Source organism: Myotis myotis, unplaced genomic scaffold (genome assembly GCF_014108235.1).
Source record: "Myotis myotis isolate mMyoMyo1 unplaced genomic scaffold, mMyoMyo1.p scaffold_m19_p_9, whole genome shotgun sequence".
Classification (NCBI taxonomy): Eukaryota; Metazoa; Chordata; class Mammalia; order Chiroptera; family Vespertilionidae; genus Myotis; species Myotis myotis.
The window spans coordinates 50,632,960-50,654,120 of NW_023416401.1; positions in this window are offsets into that span (position 1 = coordinate 50,632,960).

Consider the following 21,161-nt stretch of genomic DNA (forward strand, 5'->3'; position numbering starts at 1 on the left):
CCGCCTGTGCCTGTTTCCATGACACAGTGCTGTCTGGGGGCAGTGTACACAGCAGCTCACAGAATTCCCTCTCACGTTGAAGTTGAGCATCAAAATGTGTGGCCAGTGCGCTGCTTCCCATGCAGGAAACTGCTTCCTCAGAGCCCCTGCAGCCTAGGGTTTGATCCCTAGAATTCGGGAAAGCCTTAGTTGGGGTGGGGACCTCACTAAGTAGCTTTTATTTCAATGCACTCAATTTCAGAAGCAAGCCTGGGCTTCATCCTTGCAGCCCCAGGAGCCACAGATTTGGGGAAGTTGTGCCTGCTATTTGGAGTGGGTTAACACAAGGTCAGTAGAGTGTATCTAACATCCCCAGCTCCCCCTCGTTCGCTTGTTTGGAGCCTGTTACTCCCATCGAGGCCCACTTCTGAGACGCGAGGATGGGGGCAGTCACAGCAGCAGGCAGCAGCACAGCCTGGTAAAAGCTGGTCCTCCTGTCTCAGCCAGGAGCCCACTTCACTACCCCTTCGGCCTGCCGACCATTTGTCTGTAGACAAGATGCCAAACTCTGTGTGTTTTATGTAAACAGAGGTGTTTGTGGGGAGACAGGTGAGACAAGAGAATGCGAGCCAGAAATAAATCAAAGGAGCTGGAGACAGGCTGGCTGGGGCAGGAACCTGATGGATGGGAGGCATGAGTGGAGTTAGCTGCTCAGTAGCCGCCAGGCCCGGAGGGAACTGAGGAGTTTGTGTGCACACGGAGACCGAGGGTGGGAGCTGGAGTACCAGACGGAATCCTTGCAGCCAGAAGACTCACAAGCTGACCAAAGGAAGGGAGGGCAGTCTGGGGCACTAGCTCCTCGTCTGGAATTGGAGGAGAGAGCAGAGGGAACATTGCAGGAGAAAACAGAGTCACTACCTTGAGGCCTGGCAGAGACTAAGTGAACTCCTTCCTTTCTAAGCAAGAAAGCTGCCGTCCAGGGAGGGGAAATAACGTGGCAACAGGCCACTGAGTCAGTGGACAGGAGCCTCTCTGCACCCCTGCAGCCCTCTCTTAGTTACCCAGACACTGTGGGTTAAATGTCCCCTAAAAAGATGTGTCCAAGTCCTAACCTTTGGTACCTTTGAATGTGACCTTGTTTGAAACCAGGGCCTCTGTGGATGTTATCAAGTTAAAATGAGGTTATACCGGCGTAGGGTGGGCCTTTCACCCCATATGACTGGTGTCATTGTAAGAAGAGGACACAAGGCCAGACATAGAGACAGGGGAGCCAGGATCTGAAGATGGAGGCAGAAATGAGAGTGAGGCATTTACAAGGCAAGGACGCCACAGATTGCCAGCCGCCACCAGAAGCTGGCAGAGAAGCAAGGAACAGACCCTCCCTCCCTCAGGGCCTTCCAGAAGGAATCAACCTTGCTGCCACCTTGATTTGAAACATCTGGCCTGCGGAACTGTGAGACAGTGATTGCTGTTATTTTAAGCCACCCAGCGTGTGGCGCTCTGTTATGGCAGCCCTAGAAAGTGACACCAGGCTTCGGAAACCGTGTACTTGGGGAGCGCAGAGCTTCCTTATAAATGTAGCAGAGCACACCCGGCCACCTTTGATGGCTTTCCGTAGAGTCTAGATGCACCTTCTACAGGTTCTAGGTTAACTGTGAGGCCCCAGCCATTGTGGAGAAGTGGCAGGGGACCTGGGAAGCAGGACAGAGAGCCAGGGCCAGGCCAAGTGATGTATTCGTCTCCCTTCATGTGTCCTGTCACTGGGTTAACAGGCTTCTTACCCAATACTGCTCCTGGTCTGTCTTGGTTCTTATAAAGGCTTCTGCCCTATGACCTTGGTAGACTGCAGGGTATCATGTCAGTGTCCCAAGGATCTCCATCCCCTTCCTCCCACCCTCTCTGAGAGCCCTGTCACTCTCAGATCCCACCCAGCCTATTTCCTCACCACCATCCACACACCCTCAATTTACCCCTTTGGACCCATCTGGAAGGGGTTCAGCAAGGATTTGTCATAAATGTGTGATCCTGTCACTTACCAATGGGACCTCTAGTTCCCTGAGCCTCCATACTGTGCTTGCTACCACAGGGCCCCTCCTAGAGGAGGTAGAATGGGGGGGAGGGCAGGAAGGGTAGAGGGGACACTCCTTGATGTCATCATAAGAAAATACAAAATAACCAAATAACTGGTGTGAGGAGGAACAGGCTGAGGCTTCAGGAAGACGCCCCTAAGCCCCTTAGGGACCAGCAGCTCTCTGTGGAGAAGGGTTGGGTGTTACCAGAACCTCGAACCTAGGTGATCCTTGTCTCTTTTGGGCCTTCCCAATCTCGGGTCCCCTCAGTTCCCACCTCTGTTAATGGGTTACTCTATTCCTGTTACTCAGGCCCCATTTGATTGAGGCCTTTAAGCAGTGTTTCTCCACGTCTGTGGGCCCTTCACTCAGGTTTCAGAGGCTCACTCCAGCGGTTCCACTTTAGGAGGCCTGGGATGTGGCGGGGGTGTTTGTGTTTTAACCAGCATCCCAGCTGTTTTTGCTGTGGGTGGTCTGCAGATGTTAGACAACGTTGTCCTGCAGATGCTCTAAAAGCTTCCAGTGTCTGGGATACTGGGGACAGTGGCAGTGGTGGAAGGGGCTATTTTGACAGTTATAGTTCTCTGCTTCCTTTCAATGGGGACTTCATCCCACAAAGCTGGGTATTGCCCCAGAGCCTGTGGGTCCTGGAAACTTCCCAGAGGTATCTGGGCAGAGACACTCCTGGCCATGATTGTAAAACTCTGCAACTGGAAGAGGGAGGGCTCTGAAACTTGGGGAGTGGCGCTATAACTGGGGAGGGGTGCTATAACTGGGGAAGGGTGCTATAACTGGGAGAGGGTGCTATAACTGGGGCAGGGTGCTATAACTGGGGAGGGGTGCTATAACTGGGGGAGGGGTGCTGTAACGGGGGGGAAGGTGCTGTAAATGGGGGATGGTGCTGTAACTGGGGGAGAAGCGCTGTAACTGGGGGAGAGGTGCTGTAACTGGGGAGGGGTGCTGTAACGGGGGGAGGGGTGCTGTAACTGGGGGAGAAGCGCTGTAACTGGGGGAGGGTGCTGTAACCAGACAGGGTGTGGCCTGGCAGGAAGTTCTCTGCAGGGAGACAGGGAAAGAGGGAGGAAGAGAGAGTTAACAAAGGACAGAGGGTCAGGGGGCTCTGTAGGCTGCACCCCTGCTGGCCAGCCAACCACAGCTCGCTGGCCACTGCTCTGAGCAGCTGCCTTCGCATCTGTGGGAAGGACACACCCATCAGCTTTCTATGTAGAAAGCTTGCACCTACCGTAGAGAGGGAGAAAAAGGACAAATGTTGTAGTCCATCTGGGCTACTATAATAAAAATACATGCCATAGACAGTGGTTTGAGCAACAGACATTTATTTCTCACAGTGTGGAGGCTGGACGGTCCATGATCAAAGCGCTGGTAGATTTGGTGTCTGTGAGAGCCCACTTTCCGGTTCATAGACAGCAGTCTTCTCACTGTGTTTTCACGTGGTGGAAGGTGAGGGGGCTCTCTGGATGTCCTATAAGGGCACGAATTCCATTTATGAGAGCTCCACCTTCATGACTTCAATACCTCCCAAAGGCCCCACCTCCTAATACCATCACACTGGGGATTAGATTTCAATATTTGAATTTTGTCAGGGACACAAACATTCATTGTCTAGCACCAAGAAAGGAATGAAAACCTCCACTGTCCCATAAACCTCCTCTGAGTAGAGCCTGCCCAGGATCTGTCACTGGTCCTAAAACCCACTTCCCTGCTCCAGGAGGAAAGAGGGGGAAGATCACTCCATATCATGAGGGTGTTGGAGTGAGGGTGCATTAGAAGTGCCTTGGGCACATTTTGCGAGTCCCTGTGGGTGTCTGGCTGCCTGTCACCTCTTTACACACCCAGACACCCAGTTATGGTGGTGGCTGGAGAGCGAGACTCCATTTCCAAAACAGTTCTTGATGAGATGCTACAGGATGATGCTGGGTGCTTGGCATATGGCTCAGGATGCCCCAGGCTTATTTGGGCATCGTCCCCTTAACGAGGGAGGGTGCAAAAACATCATCAAGATTTTTTCAAATATTTGACCTCAGGCGTGTCGCCTGTATTCCTTTAAAGAAGGAAAGCCAAGGAAACATCATGTGGGACACTGGCCCCATTCAGGTTACTTTTAACAGTTACTTTGCATCTGGTCATTTCCAACTAAAATATGAACCTTTGCCTAGTTATATTTAGAACAGTTAAAAGGTAAACTCCAGCATATTGAGCATTTAAAAATTTATTTGAATCAGGCAGTACCACACTGGGAGTCGTTAGGCGATGTTCATCCACAGGAGCCAAGGGAGAGACAGAGAGAGCAGACGCAGAAACAAAAAGGAACTTACTTGATTGGCTGTGGCTTAAAGCCTCATCTCCTGTGATTGGTTGTCCTTAGGTTTCGATTTCTTAACCTTGAAGCATTTACAGGCTTGGATTTTGGTTTACTTATGTAGGTATAAAGCATTTGGGCCATCTCAGTCCAGTGGCCTCCTTGTTTAATTAATTTACTAGAACCCTGCAAAGAGAATTGTGTGCTGGGTTTAAACTATATTTTGTTTCAATTAGGCTAGGTCTCACAGGTCACCTGATGCTGACAGCGGTCACTCTAGGCTTTCTTGGCCATGACCTGGGAAGATGAATAAGACAGAAGCTGCCTTTTCTGGGTTGGTTAGGCCTGTTGAGAGCTTTGTATTTCTTTGTGGCATAATTGCTTAGGCAGTGATGTAGAGGAGCAAAATAGTGTAATTATTAAGAGTATGGGCCCTGCAGCCAGACTGGGTTTGAATCCTATCTATGCCGCTCACTGGCCTTGTAACCTTTGGAATAAAGGCTCTGTAGAAGCTGGCTAATCCTCTCTGGGCCTCAGTTTCCTCATCTATAAAACAGGACTATTAGTGATACTTCACTCATAAGGTTTGTGAAGGTTACATGGGTTAGTGATGTGAAGAGCTTAGGGTGGTGCAGAGCACATCGTGAGCACTTAGGGTGACGGGTTTATTTCATTTTACCATTTACAATTTGCCATCGCTTCCTGCTTTTAAAGCTGCTATCAGCAAGTGACAGAAATCATCATTGTCAGACTAGCAAACTGGTTTGATTGGCAGCCCCCAATTCCTACATATGCAAAACACTGCTTAAGGAAATTCTTTCCATGAATGTCTGCAAAATATTTGTTCTTCCTCCCAAGTACTTCTTGCTTCATTATAACCTTTCTGAGAATGGAGGGACTGTTAGCTGCTTTTACAGTAAATTTGGGAAAGGTGCATCGTTTTTATTTACCCAAAAAGGAAACTAGAATTTTGTATCCTCCATCTTCATTCCTGGGTGTCCTTGAGCGTGTGCCTGGGTTTGGGTGTGTATGCGCTGAGGACTAAATGATATGCTCATAAAGGGCCAGCCTGGCACAGTCTGGATGCTCCATAGGGATACGGTGCCATTCTCCGCTCTTTCGACCTGTTTACCAGCCTGAACAATCACTACCGTTATGGCCAGTCTCCCACGGGGATGATGACTCCATAAGGACAATTGTTTTACATGGGCCGTCAATGAGCAGGGAGGAAGGAAATGCACACGATAAGATTTCACAAGTAAAATTAGCCACTAGATTGTCAAAGTTAAGAAGCATTGAATTAGTAGGTGTGTGGTTCAGAACTATGTCCTCAGATAGTGAATTTTCTCTTTGCCAATTTCTCTTTGATTGAGGAAGTCGTTGCACCAGGTGGTGGGATGACATCTCATAAAAGTGCTTGATTCTAGGGCTTGAATCAAGAGGGTCCTTTGGTACCCCAGGGTTATAGCAGATGGGGGCACTTGCTTTTACTTTTTGCTTGTAGCCACATCATGAGTCCACTCCAGGATCAACCTTGGCTGCATGGGCAGAGCCCACAGATAGACAAATCGCATCAAAGAACATAAAAAACAAGTCCACGCTGTTTTCTGAGAACTCCAAGGGCTACTGGAAGGAGATGCGTCATCTCTTCCATGTTGGGACTCTGGCTATGAAGAAATACGGTGGATTCACAGGGTTCAAGGAAAATAGAACTGGCACCTAAAAACTCTGCCGCTCATGTGTGCTGTGCAGTGCCCTCCTCTGTAGCAGTTTTTTTGTAGTGGTTAATTACCAGGTACTATACCAATTATTTGTAGACACCTGCCCTGAGGATCTAGCTTCTTCAAAGCATTTATCCCCAAAGCTGTCCTTTTTCATCGAAATTTATTCTCTTCGTCTTCTCCTGGGAAAACAGTTGCCCCTTTAAATTTAGCTCATAGAACTTCCAAGTGAGCCAAAAACCATCCGTTAAGAGAGTACATGATAGAGTAATCTTTAGATAAACACTGCAATTCCCCACCATAAAACAATTACCAGACTTCCTACATCCCAACCTTCCACATATCCTGGTGCTGCGGTTGTACAGCTGTGGTTGGTTAGTCAAAGGGAGGGTTTTGCATGCTCACTCATTTCCTCCCATTACAACTCCAACTTATTACCTGCCTGTTATTGTTCTCTTGAGCTGGGGAATGCCTGTGCATTAGCCCTCCTAAAAGAGAGTAACAATGGCCCCAGGAATTCAAGCCAAGAAGCATAGAGGGACAGATGGTTCTTGCTTTCTCTGGTGCCAAGACCATGGAGATTCTCTGAATATAATACAGAAGCTAGAAAATTATTGCTCAGGCAAAGAAATTTGTCTTCTATTCAGAAAAAAAAGAGACTGGTTATTGTTGGGGTTTTGCAAAAAGTCTGTGCCTTTGCACTGGTTGTTAAGTGGCCCTAGAAACAGACTATAAGATAATCGGCCCAGAAGGCCAAGGAAGCTCTCTGACTTCTAAATAGTACCCAGCATATTCTTGAGCAAGGAGACATATTGGTGGACACGCTTTCTCGAGTAGGAACTAGAAGAGCATGAACTCTGAGCATTTCCTGCAGCTGTTCTAAGCTTCCTAGATGTTTTGTTATTCTGTTTTGAAATTCTGTTAAGCTCTGCTGTAGATGAAGAGGCATGAACTGTCTGAAAGGCACTGTATGTGTCTATTTGGAAGCCTTGGTTATGTGTGTATGTATGTGTATTCACATTTGTAGGTTACATTTTTTTATACTGGAAGAGATACTGCTTTTGAGAAAATTGCTTCTGACTTCAGGCTCTATGTTAAAGGTAGTTGCCAAAGGAATGGTGGTATTCAATTTCAGCTTGTACAAGAACAGGGAAATTGAAAGATCTGCATCCCAAATTTGTGTATAGGCAGGGCAACTTCTGAGTGAGGAAGGTGTAGGTCAGTGTACCCCACCACTTACTAGAGACATTCTGAGGTCAATAACGATGTCCACTGTGGCTAGAGGACAACCAAGCAGCTGCTGTAAAGGGTGGAAGTGAAATAGAAAAATACAGAGCCATAGGACCGTACAAACCCCCAGAGTATTAGATTTATCTTACTAGGGAAATCGTAGTGTAGGAAGAAAAGAGCATAGACCAGAGATAAGCAAACTTTTCTGTAAGGGAACACCAGATGAAACTAAATGATTTAAATTTGGTGGGTCACAGGGTCCCTGTCTCAATGACTCAGTTCTATTATAGTACAGAAAAGCAACCACAGACAATATGTCAATGAATGGGTGTGACTATGTCCCCATAAAACTTCATTGATAGGCAGTGAAGTTAGAGTTTCATATAATTTTCATGTATCACAAATAATAGTCTCTACCCCCTAACCCCCCAACCATTTAAGAATGTAAAAACCATGCTATCTTACAGGTTGTACAAAAACAGGCATTGGGCTGGAATGGGTGAGAGTTTTCCAACCTCTGGTGTGACAGTAAACTGGTGTGAAGCAGCAGAGGTCACCACACCACGAGACTGAAGATGGGATTCTTTTTTAGAAACAATGAGTGCACAATTTAGGGAAGAACGTATCAACATTTGCCAGTTATATCCACATTCCCTGACACACATTGTGATTTAAAAACATGGATGGCCTACTGCATAGGTTCTCAAAGTGTGGTCCATGGATCAGCGTCACCTGAAAACTCATTAGAAATGCATATTCTCGGGCTCCACCCTTGAGCTACTGACTCAGAGATCCCATGAAAATGGGGTCCAGCATCCTCATGTTGAGTTTCGGAGGAAGGTGATTCCAGGAGGGCTGTATTCTAACAAGTCCTCCAGGTGATTTTCAGGAGCACGCAGGTTTGGGAATCACTGGTGCAGGTGACCAGAGTGAGGCAGGCCTAGATTTCAACTGCAGATCTGCCCTATGTTCCTGCGGGTCAGCCTCTATTTTCTCATTGTAAAGTGGAGGTATAGGCTGAACAGAGAGGAAAACGTATAGTAATAAGCTGAAAATTGCCTATAGCCACTTCTGCTTTTTAAAGCAGAGATTATCATTCATATCAAAGACAAAATATGCTCTAGACCTCTCCATGTCATTGACCATGGCTGGAGAAAAGAAGGGAAAGACTGAAATTTCAAAGGGTAAGCCAGCTCAGAGATATGGAGTGGTGCCATCACTGCCAGAGATACTCACGGATAGACAAGATGAGCCCAAAGCAGGGCTAAGAGCGGTGTTGAGTTTGGGAGGAAGGTGATTCCAGGAGATGATGAGGCAGAGAAGAATAAGAGGGTCCTGAGAGGGAAGAGGCTCTGGAGAAATGTGGCTGGTGGGAAACCCTGATATTTGATGGGGTGGTTCATGCTTGATTTTATGGATCCTGATAATTTTGACTTTGTGCTGCTTCAAGACCAGGTCTCTCCATTGTCTCAAACCTTCAGTGCAGTCAACTTCAACACAAAGCTACTGGATGAATATATTTGGAAGGAAATCATAGGAAAAGGCCATGTTCCAGGTCTTGGGCCACAGCTGATGGGGAAAAGAGTAGAGCTGGGTGAGGGCATAGTGGGAAGGTGGAACCAGAAGTGCAATTTGCCAGAACTTGACAGAATCATGGCCTTCCCACAGATAGAGGCATTCAGCCGATTTTATTTCAGTCTCAATGACACAGTGACCTCAGCCCACTCCTAGATTGCATTGTGTCCATGGTGCATGTGGCAGCTGCAGGGACCAATGCAGATGTGGCCACTTGTAGCAATTGGTAACCATGATTCCTGTGCTGGTTGTTCTTAAATACCATTATTTTTTAAATTGCCAAGCTTATCTATTTTGATAAGGAATTCTATTTTCATAAAGAAGAGTTGGGCCTGGCCAGTATTGCTCAATGGTTGAGGTTGACCTATGAACCAGGAGGTCACAGTTTGATTCTGGTCAAGGACCATGCCCAGGTTGTGGGCTCTATCCCCCGTAGTGTGGGGTATGCAGAAGGCAGCTGATCAATGATTCTCTCTCATCATTGGATGCTTCTCTCTCTCTCTCTCCCTTCTTCTCTGAAATCAATTAAAATATGTATATGTATATGTGTATGTATATGTATATATATATGAAAAGTTGGGTGGAAAGTCCCCCTCCATCTTGGTTAAGTGTTCCTCTTAGTTAATTACAAACATAGATGTTTGCTTGTTGGATGACGGCATTGTCATAACCCAGGCAGGCCACCACCTGGGAGCGGCTTGTTTGAATGTCAGGAAACCCCCTGAGCAGATTATCCTTGTGCTGCACTTGAGAAAGGCCGATGTCCTAGCACAAAAGTGCCTGCTAACTACAGGTCAAATCTGGCCTGTGGCTCTGCTCAGAATGGTTTATATGTTTTTAAAGGATTAAAAATGTTCCTCAAACACCAAAGAATATGTGACATTGTATGAGGCCAACAAAGCCTAAAATATCGACTGTCTGACTCTTTACAGCAAGTTTTTCATCAGAACCCACGGTCTGGAAGAAGGGTGGGAGGTGGGATGCAGTGGGAAGGGTCATGAATGCCCTTGCAGCTTTGAGTGCAGAGAGGCTCCAGGGGAATGCTGTGCTCCAAATTCGGCAATGTGTCTGGCCCAAGCAAAGTCTCAGGATCAAGTCATCCTCACCATGGCCCCACAGAGCAGGGCCCAGGGAGGATAAGAAGCCCTGATCTCGGGGCTGAGGCTGAGGCTGAGGCTGAGGCTCTGCCTGTGGGTGAGAGGGTATGAGGCACGTGGGGACAAGGTCACCATCTGTGAGGGTGGGGAGAGGTGGGACACAGGTCTACAGATGGGAGGGGCCTCCCAGGGGAGCCCCATGTGGGCGCTGAGCTTCAGCCAGGTAATCCCACAGGGTGGGCCTGGGGGACAGGCCACTTCCTACAGAAGCCTGAGCGCTGGGTCCATGCGATCCTATGACATGCCACACAGGGCCCCACTCAAGCGGCCTTTGTCCTGCCTTCTGTCTGAGCTCTTGGTTCATGATTCTCTCCTTTCCTGGCCCACCACGCTGCTTGGGAAGAAAGATAACTCCCAGCCTCCAGACTCCTTGCTTCCCAGACTCAGCCCCCGGGGATGTTTCCAGCCTCCACACTCAGCAAGTTTGTATTTCAGAGCAAGAAGGAAAGTGAGACCTGACAACTAGGCTCCTCATTAAAATGCTCTGTTTTGAATCCTTTCCTCCTGTCCCTTTCTGGCATCCCAGGCATTCCTGCAAAGTGGAGTTCGAATAGTGGTGCTTTCTCCTTAGGGGAAAAATCCTACTGCCTCACCCAAGGCTGAGCTCTTGGGCCAAAGCATTCAGGGCTCTGGGTGGCAGTGTCAAGTCAGCAGGTGCTGTCCAGCTGGGCCACTTTGTCTAGGATGTCCCCTGGACAGGGTCTTGGTGGCCCAGATAAGGGCCCCTTGGGGTTGGGGATCTAGCAGTGATGCCAGGGATTGAGCGACTGGTGATGGTCAGGTGGGCATGCATCTGAGATGCCCACTGTCAGAGCCGCTGTGGCTGTTGGTTGGAATTTCCCTGGCATTTTTCAGGAACCAGCGAGGTTAAATTAGGAGACAGTTGTTTTAAGCTGTCTAACAGAAGGGACCTTGTCTGTTTGATTCCCGGCTGCATCCCTACTGCTTATTTTAGTGCAAAAGACACTCAAATCTCTGTTGATTTTGGGCATGTTGGAAGCCCTATTTTTTTTTAACAGCTCATTTTGTAAAGAAGGAATGACTCACTACCCAGTGGTTGGTGCAGCAATCTATTCTGGAAATTCTCTCTCTCTAAATTCAGTCACTTCATTCTGTTGAGCCCCTACTGTGTGTTTAGCCCTGTGGGAGAAAGAGAGGAGTGTAACTGACTTGGTAACACTCTCGAGGAGAAAATGAACCATGAACCTATGTCCTGGCTGACTTACCCCTGCAACTTGATGGCACCATTCCGTCATGAACTTGAGTTTGAGGTGCACTCAGTTGCTTGTATGTAGTTCCTGAATAGAGTCTGTGTAATGCCTTATGAGTCAGAAAGCCCTCAGTTCAAATTCCAGCTCTGCCACTTTCTGATCTGGGGCAAGGGATTTAAATGCTCTAAGTCTAGTTTTTCATCTGTACAATGGAGATAATAGTGTCTAACTTTGAGTGTTATTATGAGGAGTAAGCGAAATTATGATGGTGATGTACCTAGAAAACTGTCTGGAGTTTAACAGAGTAGGAGTTTCATAGCTTTTAGCTATTATTATTAGATTTTTTTTTTTTTTTGTCTTCTTGGCTTAGAATGCACAGACTAACCCTCCACTCTTTCTCTAAGGCCCAGTCCAGTCCTCAGGCACTTTCCCTCTTGTGAGCATCTCCTTTGTGCTTCCATTGTGACCCATCTCTGTTCTTGGATTTGCCACCTTGTGTTATCATAGTCAGTTCCGGTGTCTGCCTCTCCATCAGACTGAGAGCTCCTGGAAGTCAGGGCACTGTTTGACTTAGTCCCTTCCCTTCGGGCTTGCATAATTTTTTATTGTGTTAGGGGTTCAAGTGTTTGCTGAATAAATGAATAGGAAGATAGCTGAAACCGATTTGGCTCAGTGGATAGAGTGTCGGCCTGCGGACAGAAGGGTCCCGGTTTCGATTCCGGTCAAGGACATGTACCTGGGTTGCGGGCACATCCCCAGTGGGAGGTGTGCAGGAGGCAGCTGATCAATGTTTCTCTCTCATCGATGTTTCTAACTCTCTATTCTTCTCCCTTTCTCTCTGTAAAAAAATCAATAAAATATATTTTAAAAAATAAAATAAAAAGAACTCTGTTTAAACAAGTGATGATGTGCATTTGAGTTTGTTTAATTGCTACCCTAAGCATAGTTATTTAACATTTGAAGTTTTCTAATACTCTTCAAAGTATCGGGTTATATAGAGGTTATTTAGAAATATATTATGTCCCAGAGGCTGACACTAACACTTCAGTGAAATTATTTCCAGGGAATATCAGAAAATGTATTAATTAGCATACTGGGTGTTAGATTTTATTTTTTCATCTGTGGAATCAGTGTTGTTTGTTGGACTGGTTAGACAAGTTGTGCAGGCATTCTTGTATTTGCATGAGCCGGCTATAAGCAGCTCATATCCTTTTAAATGGCCTCCAGGTCTTAGAATTCCACTAGACCCCATGTCCATCTGCTTAAGGAGAATTCTATCATCTGACCAATTAACTGAATCTTGCTGCTAGCTTCTTGTGACATCTGTTTCAAGTAAAAGGATGGAGAGCTGGGACTTTGCTGAGCATACAAACCAGGTGGTCTGATGTTTGTTCCTGCTGGCTGATAAGTATCTCTGTGTGTCAGAATTTGGTATGAGACTTGCTTTTATTGTAACAGGCCACCTGGCCGAGAGGTGGTGGGAGAGGAGACTTATGGTTGTCAATCCCTCTAACCACTGAAGGCTGTCAGAAGACTCAAAACCCAGTATTGTAATAGTGAGCAACCATGGGTTCAGGTCAACTTGGACGAGTAGTTTTAAGCAGATAGTGATAGCAATAAAAGTGGAAAAGCAAAAATGTATGGGAGAGACCCAGTGAAGATCAGAGTCAGCAAGATTTGGTGACTGATGAAATATGGTGGTCAGTGAGAAGGTATGTAAAAAACAGGACCATATATACATAGAGATATACAAAGTACATCTCATATAGCTCATTTGATTTTCCCAGTAGCCCAGAGGGTGGATTGGGCAGTTGTTAGAAACTGAAGCACAGAATATCAAAGTATTGGTGACTTGCCCCAAGTTATGGTGCTGGGATTCAGACTCAGGTTTTCAGACCCCAAATCAATTTCTTTTTTCATTCTACCTCATAAAAGGTTTTGAGGCTGGAGGAATGGGAGGAATGGGAGGAATGGGAGGTTGAGAGAGAAAGCAAACAGAGTTGAGGTAAAGGAAGAGGAGCAGAGGAAAGAAGCAAACTGTGAGAGACAGTAGCAGTGCTACAGCTGCTCTCAGATGGAGGACAGATTGGGTGCTGCTATGGCCCGAATTTTATGATACCCCCATTCGTATGTTGAATCCTAACTCCCAAAGGTGTTGATATTAGGAGTTGGGGCCTTTGGGAAGTGATTAGCTCATAAGGATGGAGCCCTCATGAATGGGATTAGTGCCTTTATAAGAGTCTGGAGAGTAATCATGACCCTTTCACCAGGTGAGGCTATGAGAATCTGCAACATGGAAGAAGGCTCTGATCCGACCATGCTGGCCCCCTGATCTCAGGCTTCCAGCCTCTAGAACTGTGAGAAATAGATTCTGTTGTTTATAAGCCACCCAGTCTGTGGTGGTCTGTTAGAGCAGTCTGAGCAGGCTGAGACAGGTGCTGCCATGGACTTCACCCATGAGAGAGGCAGGCACAGCTTCTCTGTCCACCCAGAGTCAGCCTCTTCCCTAAACTGAGGGTAATTCTGTACAGAATCCCAAGGAGTCCCTAAAGCTCACTCTGCAAGGTGCAGACATCCTTGGATCCTCCCTTCTGTTTGGGGCCTTCTGTCTTAGGCCCCAAACTCTCCCCCCACCCCTGTCAGAAACAAAAGAAGCTTTCTGCCCTATAACTTAGGTTGGTAAAAGGGTTTTCTATGCATCAAGGGAAATAAAAGGGAAACCAAAGCCATAGAACATATTTTTGTTGGACTTACTTGTCACTTCTGACAGTTGGTGACTCTTTGAGTGTGAAACAACAGGTCCTTTGTGGTCATTTAGAGCTGCCTTGTTGAGCACAGACTCCTATCTCAGCATCTTCCGGCTGTTTCAAAAAAATAAGTAAATAAATAAGCTAAATATCACATTCTTTATTGTTGATGTTCACAACACCATAGAACAAAAGCTAACACAAAGTACCCTACTTTGTTTTTTTATTTGTCATCATTTTAATTTAGACCATTAACTCTCCAGGGGAGCTTTGGAAAAATACAGATTCTTGGGCCTGGCCCCTGCTGGTTGTGGTTTAGCAGATATAAAGGAGAGACTGTCCCTCCAGAGAGTCAGCTGTGTTTATGTTTAAGGAACCTTTGCTCCTTTGTTCTAGGACAGGCTACAGGCTTGAGTGAAGATAGAACGTCCCTTGTGCTCTTTGCCAATGTCCATGTGGTCTCGTTTGGTTGGAGCCACTCATTACATTAGTAACAAATTGCCTTCAGGCCTGGGCTAGCTCTGTTCTCCACGAATGCTCCCAAACTTTTCCATTCGGCCTCAGCCTGTGTTTCTAAATTGGCCTTGACAAATATAGGAGGTGCCTTGGAGACATTTCTGTGCCCAATGAACAACTTAACTTGGCTTGGGGTTGTGGCCAAAAGAGCACGTGGGTTAGAGTATGGTCTGGGCTTCTGCTTCTGGATGAAATGTAAATATCCCTAAGTAGGCTGTATACATCTTCTTAGACCCTTATGCCTCAGTGGGAATGAGTGTATTAGATCCTTTCCTGAAATTAGGGGAGAAAAGAGAATGATAATTGGCAAAGAAGAGCAGAAGGGACAGGGGCTGGGAGCCAAGAAGACAAACTCTGGCTCTTCAGTGATGACTCTGCCGGATATGAGGAAGGTGCAGAGCACAGAGATGGCGGCACACACAACAGGCTGAGGACATGGGAACCTGGGCTGACATTTCTTCAGGAAATGTTTCACATGAATGGCTTGAGCTCGAATGAATACAGGCACATGTCAAATACCTTAAAGTCTTGATCTTTCTGGTGTTCCTCAGCAATGTTTCTTTAAAATGTGGAGAAACCTTAGTAGTAGCCTGTATGTTTCTATGAATTATATATGAAATTATATTGTCATCACTGACTAGTATTTTTTTTTTATTATGGTTAAATATACATAACATGAAACTTACCATTTTAACCATTTTTAAGTGCACAGTTTGTGGCATTAAATACATTCACATAGTTGTGCAACCATCATCACTGTCCACCTCCAGAACTTTTTCATCATCCCACACAGGAACTTTGTACCCATTAAATACTAACTCCCCCTGCCCCCCTCTCTCCAGTCCTGGAAACTACTGTTCTACTTTCTGTCTCTATGAATGACCAGAATTTTATAATATGGATCCTCCAAGTCACAAATTACTTGCTTATACTCTGAATCTCTCTCTCTTGGATAAAATCAATTCTCTTCTTGTGCGTGTTTTCCTGTTTTAGCCATTTATGCCTCCAAAGGCCTTTTGCTACATGGTCTTCTTCTCCCTCCCTTTTCCCAGCCAGAAAGTCAAACTGCTTATGTATCTAGAGAAACACATGGGTTTATAAGCAACAAGTGGAAGAAACTGGAAGGCCCAGGAATCTAGGAAATCCTGAATGAGTGCCTGAGAGGTGTCCTTGCTCACTGGGATAATTGTGAGCTGGTAACCCCCGATTTTCCTTCCATTCCTCCTCTCCCCTGGAGAATCCCAGGACCAACCAACAACAGTCACAGATGAAACCGCGGTGATGTCTTTGCCCTAAACCCTCCCCGCTAACAGGGCTTTCCCTCCAAGTGCTTGGAAGAAAAGTTCTTTCTGCTTCTGTGTCTTTTGCCTGATATGTCCCACCTTCATCTGGTGGGTGCTAAAGAGAAGGGCTCAGGCCCACCACTTCTTTGTAGGAAAGTTCTGTCTGGTTTGTCTGATTAGGAGCTGGTAAGTAGCTGGTGGGTATGCTAATCTGATAGGCCAAGAGATCTCTCTGGGCAGCTCTGGTCATTCAGCCACACAGAGGACCCTCATGACCTATCTGGTGTATAAACCACAATAGATAGCAAGGCAGATCATTCCAGCTCGCTTGTAAATTGGCTCTCTCACCAGCCCTCTGGCTCTTAGGGAGGCAGGTTTAAGGTAGCTAATAAGTAACTTGGTTGTAATATTTTTATTTAACTATGTGAACTTAGGCAGCTTAATTGCAGCTGCATAAATGAACCATGTGATCACAAATTTGGCCCTTTACTTCTGTCACCCGCCACTGAGAGAAATGCTCTGAGTGGGGATCCTTATTTTTAATTGGGTTAATACTGAATCGGAGGAGTTTTAAAGTGAGAGGGGAGAGAAGAGCAAGGCATCATGTTGTCATTGTTTTTAAACTCAGAAACCTTAAGTTCCCATCTTGCTTGAGCCAATCAGCAATTCTGTTCTCTTCTGGATCCCTCTGTTAGCCTGTCAGTGGGTATCTAAATCCCAGCCCCTTAGTATTGATCGGCTCCTCCTTGTTTAATTACCTAGCAGAGTGTATTATCAACCAATCAATTTCGTTCCTGAAATGCCAGAGTCCTGCTTCTGAGGGAGGAGGGGATCAATTAATCCTTGTTTGCCTTTTAATTCCTGTTCTGAACATAGTACATTCACACACAGGTTAATTTTTAAGTCCACTCTCCCCTTACTTCACTGCTTTCTTTAATTCGCCCTGGAAACCTCAGTGACCCTAAAACCCCATCAACCTCTTCTTATTGCTTATGCAGCCTCATTAAACAGCTTAGCAAATACCTGACCTGGTCATTTCCCAGACTTCTGCGGGCACAAGTGTCCAAAGTCCCTTGATTTTTCTGTTCCTGTCCGAAGTCCCTCGGAGCAGAGGTTTTCAGGAACTGCTGATATCTCTCTATCTAACCCTGGCGTAGAGAGAGAAGGGGAGGTGCTTTCTGGGGCCATCTCAGGACCAGTTCCCAGGTCCACTTTCTCAGCAGAGCCAGCAAATTTGTGGGCCCAGATCCCATCGAATGTTCAGGGATTACGAGGCGAGAATATATAGAACATATCAGGAGGCTATAGACACAGAGATGAGCCAGAGGGTCAGGGCACGGCATCTTCTTTGGTAATGACCTTTCCAGGCATGTAAACAGAACCTCACCCTTTCCATTGACTGCTGATTTTTCTTTAAAATTTGGCTTGGAATGTTTAGCTAATATCAGGAACAGCAGTATGACAGTCAGCAGAGGGGAACTCAGCCCTTTCTACTCCTCACTTTCCATGCCTGTGCCTCTGACCTGACTCGGGGTCCCAGGAGTCCATTTAGGGATTTAGACCCTCGGAGCCCAAGCCCCGTGACTCATGTCTCAGCCTATGGAAGGGATTTGTTGAAGATCTGAACTGGTTGGATTGTAGTGAGCTGTCAGCCCGTGTGCACACATCAGCTTCCAGTGCAGATTGCTTGGCTATAACCTTGAAGTCAAAGATCAGTCAGAAAAGCTTTAAGGACCCCTATTGGGAATCTGTTATAGCATTTGAGCAGTCTGCCTGTATTTGGCTAATGTGTGTTTCCTTTTGCCTGATAGAGTGCAAAATGCCTTCAAACCCGGGAAAGGCTCCCCCAGGGACAGGCGTCCTCCGTGCTTTCACGGGATATTAATGCCTTGGGACTTGGTAGCTTTAAGTTTCTAAGCAATTCTGAAACCCCAACTAGGAAATAGGCTTTTGACCTGTGGGGTTCTTGATCTTGTATTTCTCTGCTGGAATGTCTAGTATAATACTTAAAAATGAACAGGCTTCCGTGTGTGGCTCGGTTGGTTGGGCGTCATCTTGAGCACCGAAAGGTTGCAGGTTCCATTCCCAGTCAGGGCACATGCCTGTGTTGCAGACTTAATCCTTTGCAGGGGACGTGCAGGAGGCAGCCGATCGATGTTTCACTCTCACATTGATGTTTTTGTCTTTCTCCCTCTTACTTCCTCTTTCTCTAAAAATAAATACAATAAAAATAAATCAATAAAAAATCTTAATAAAATAAAATAAAAAGTAAACAGGCTAATGGATACTTGTTCATAAGGCCATTCATAAACATCACCAGACTCCTAGGAACAAAAGACTCCCAGTCCTTTCTAGTATCATAGAGTCAGGCAAAGTGGAGACTCAAATCTAAACTTCCAGTGTCCCTGGTGATCAGGGATAGCTGCTCCCTGGGTCCCACAGACGTGACTAATGCCAACCTGACCTATACAGATTGTTCCAGAAGGTGCTGATGGTATGTTAGAGATACGGCGGGAAAGGTTGCATTACGCATGCAAACACACATTAAGCTGGAGCATAGACTGATGCCATGAAGCAAAGGCTCCAGAGAGGCAGCAGCTCTCCAGAGGAAGGCTTTTTGCTTTCAGGTTTATGGGGCTTTGTGGGGTTTCTCACAGCAGCAATTCATGTTATTTCCAGGCATCCGTGTCATTACCTTTATATCCTTCCAATCTTATCCTAACAGCCGCCAGGAGAGAACAAGAGAGGAGGACCATCTGTAAACCTTAGACAGTTGATTTAGAGAAAAAAAGAAAATGCTAACCCCCAAGGAAGAGGTCAGAGTTATTCCATTGCATGTAAATCATTTTAGTAACATCCATAGTAAAAACTATTTTAAATATTATACACATAAATGTTTGCATTGTAGGCTTTACAACCTTTAGAATCCAGGGTGATACCATAGCAGTAATTTTGACATATGCAAAATCTGAGTGTGCAGAACTGTCTGGAAGGGAACAATTGCATAAGGTGGGATGTAATAGGGTTCAATACCAGGTGGTTGACTGGGACTGAGGATAGAAACATTATTTGTTTTCTTATTTGTTTAGCACCCTTTGTCTTAGTTTGATTTCCCCAAAGAAGAGCCTAAGAGAGTCTTACCTGTTAGTAATTTATTTGGGAGTGTACATGATCCCAGGGAGCAGGGTGAGGACCTGAGCAAGGCGCCAGGGCAGGCACAGCCAAAGCACAGATGCATTACTGGGCACTGCTACAAGCATCCAGTGCCCGGTCCTGCTGGAACCTTCTGAGAAATGGCATGAGATGCTCTTGAGACTGATTGCCCAAGGAGCCAAAGCCAGGTGTATTTGTCCAATAGTCTTGCCAAATTGATCCCCAGCCCACTCTGGGTGGCTCATCTGAGTGTAGAGCAGCCCCTTGTTCAGGGAAGCTCCAGGGCTGAAAGCAGGAGTTAAGGGAGAAGGCCCAGGACAAGGCATTCTTGGACTGTGGGAATTCTTTTATTTTTTAGACTATGGAGGCTTTTTTCTTTATTGTCTAAAGTTTTACATATGTCTCCTTTTTCCCCAATTGACACCCCACCCCCCAGAACTGTGGGAATTCTATGGGAAGCTGGGCAAAGCCTCATGCATCTGGTCACCATGGCAATAGCTGGAGTAGGGGGTGAGGCTAAAAGGAATCTGAACTGATGCCTCATAATTGTGCCTAATATTTCCCTTTTAATAGGGAGTGTGGGCGAAATAATAGAGTGGGCCAGGCTGTAAAGTGGAGTGGAATGGGATTATCATGAACAGGAGGCCGTATCCAAACCCCAACACATGCACTGACAAGTAGAAATGCATTTAAAGAAACAAAACAGAAGATTTATTTGGTTACTGGCACCTGAACTATGGAGAAAATATGTTGAAAATTGTGACCCTCTTGAAAATTTGAGAATTGTCTTCAGCATAAAAAGTGGTAGTCCTTCAGTTGCTGATTTTAATCAGTCGTGGAAGAGCTGGGGCTGAATAAGGGGCTCGGTTCCAGAGGAGCCATCAGAACGACATGGGGCATCTGCAGAAGCCATTCAAGCATGAGTTTCCTGTCACCGAGATATCTGGCATGGAAACCCTTTGTCTGAAAGGCTATGAAATGATGCTTCAGCACTGAAGAATCTTCCTGCTCAAGTGGTTCTGAGGTGTGTTATGCCTTACCGCCTTTTTATTTTTTAACAAAAAATAATTTTTATTGTGGTAACAACATTTAACATGAGATCTGTCCTCCTAACAGATTTTAAGTGTACAATACATTATTGTTGATTGTGGGTTCAATGTTGTACCTGGATCTCTGGGGCTTCTTCACCTTCCTTAAGTGAAACTGTATGCCTGAAAATTAAGTGCTTCTTTGCCTACATAGGCATCCAGCTTCTCAGCCATAGCGGGTTACCAGAAAACCATCCACGTTTTCTCGCCTCTAGTTATTTGAGAAGAGATAGATGTGATGAAAGCTGTAATAAATGTGCCAACCTGTGGTCTCTCCATGATGCTCAGCTCCACGTGACACGGGACCTTCCTTGTGTTTGCAACAGAAATTCTTTAGTGTAGAGTTAGGGTTTTGGTAAGCAGTGGATAATATAGTGCTCCCTTTAGAGGGGAACTTTCTCCTCCTTATCTCCCCCAAAGACTGAAGAAGTCAGAGGCTGGTCCCTAGACGGAGTTAGAGATAATGAGGTGACATCCAGGGGTTGAGTTGGGACCAATCAGGAACAATTTCCATGTGAGCAGTTCCATTGCTTTTGAGACTATACTTTGGGTTCACTACGAAGTACAAACGCTAAGATGTTCATTTGTATCAGGAAAGAAAGAGACAGACATTTCAATAGCTACAGGAAGCAGTAACATAGGAAAGAAAATAATTGGAATAAATAAAACACAAGGAAATCAAGAGATGGAGGTGAAAGCAGAGAGCAGCTTCTTTTGAGGCCAAATTTTTAGAACTTCCTGTTGTTCCTTTCCCTCCCCTTCGAAGGCTGGCCTCCTCTGCAGACTGTCAACAGACCTGGCGTGCAGGTTTTCAGCTCCAGGGATTCTGAATTAGAAGATTCTCATTTGTCAAAATGTACTGGCTTTCTCAGGCCACAGATTGGGAGAAGATATTTGCAAAACACAAGTCTCATAAAGGACTTGTATGCAGAATATATAAAGCACGTTTAAAACTCAATAATATGAAGAAAAACAGTCTGATTAAAAAATGGGCAGAAAATTTCAATAGAAACTTCACCCTAGAAGATGTACAGATGGCAAATAAATACATGAAAAGATGCCCAACATTATTGATCATTAAGGAAAGACAAGTTAAAAATACAATGAAATAA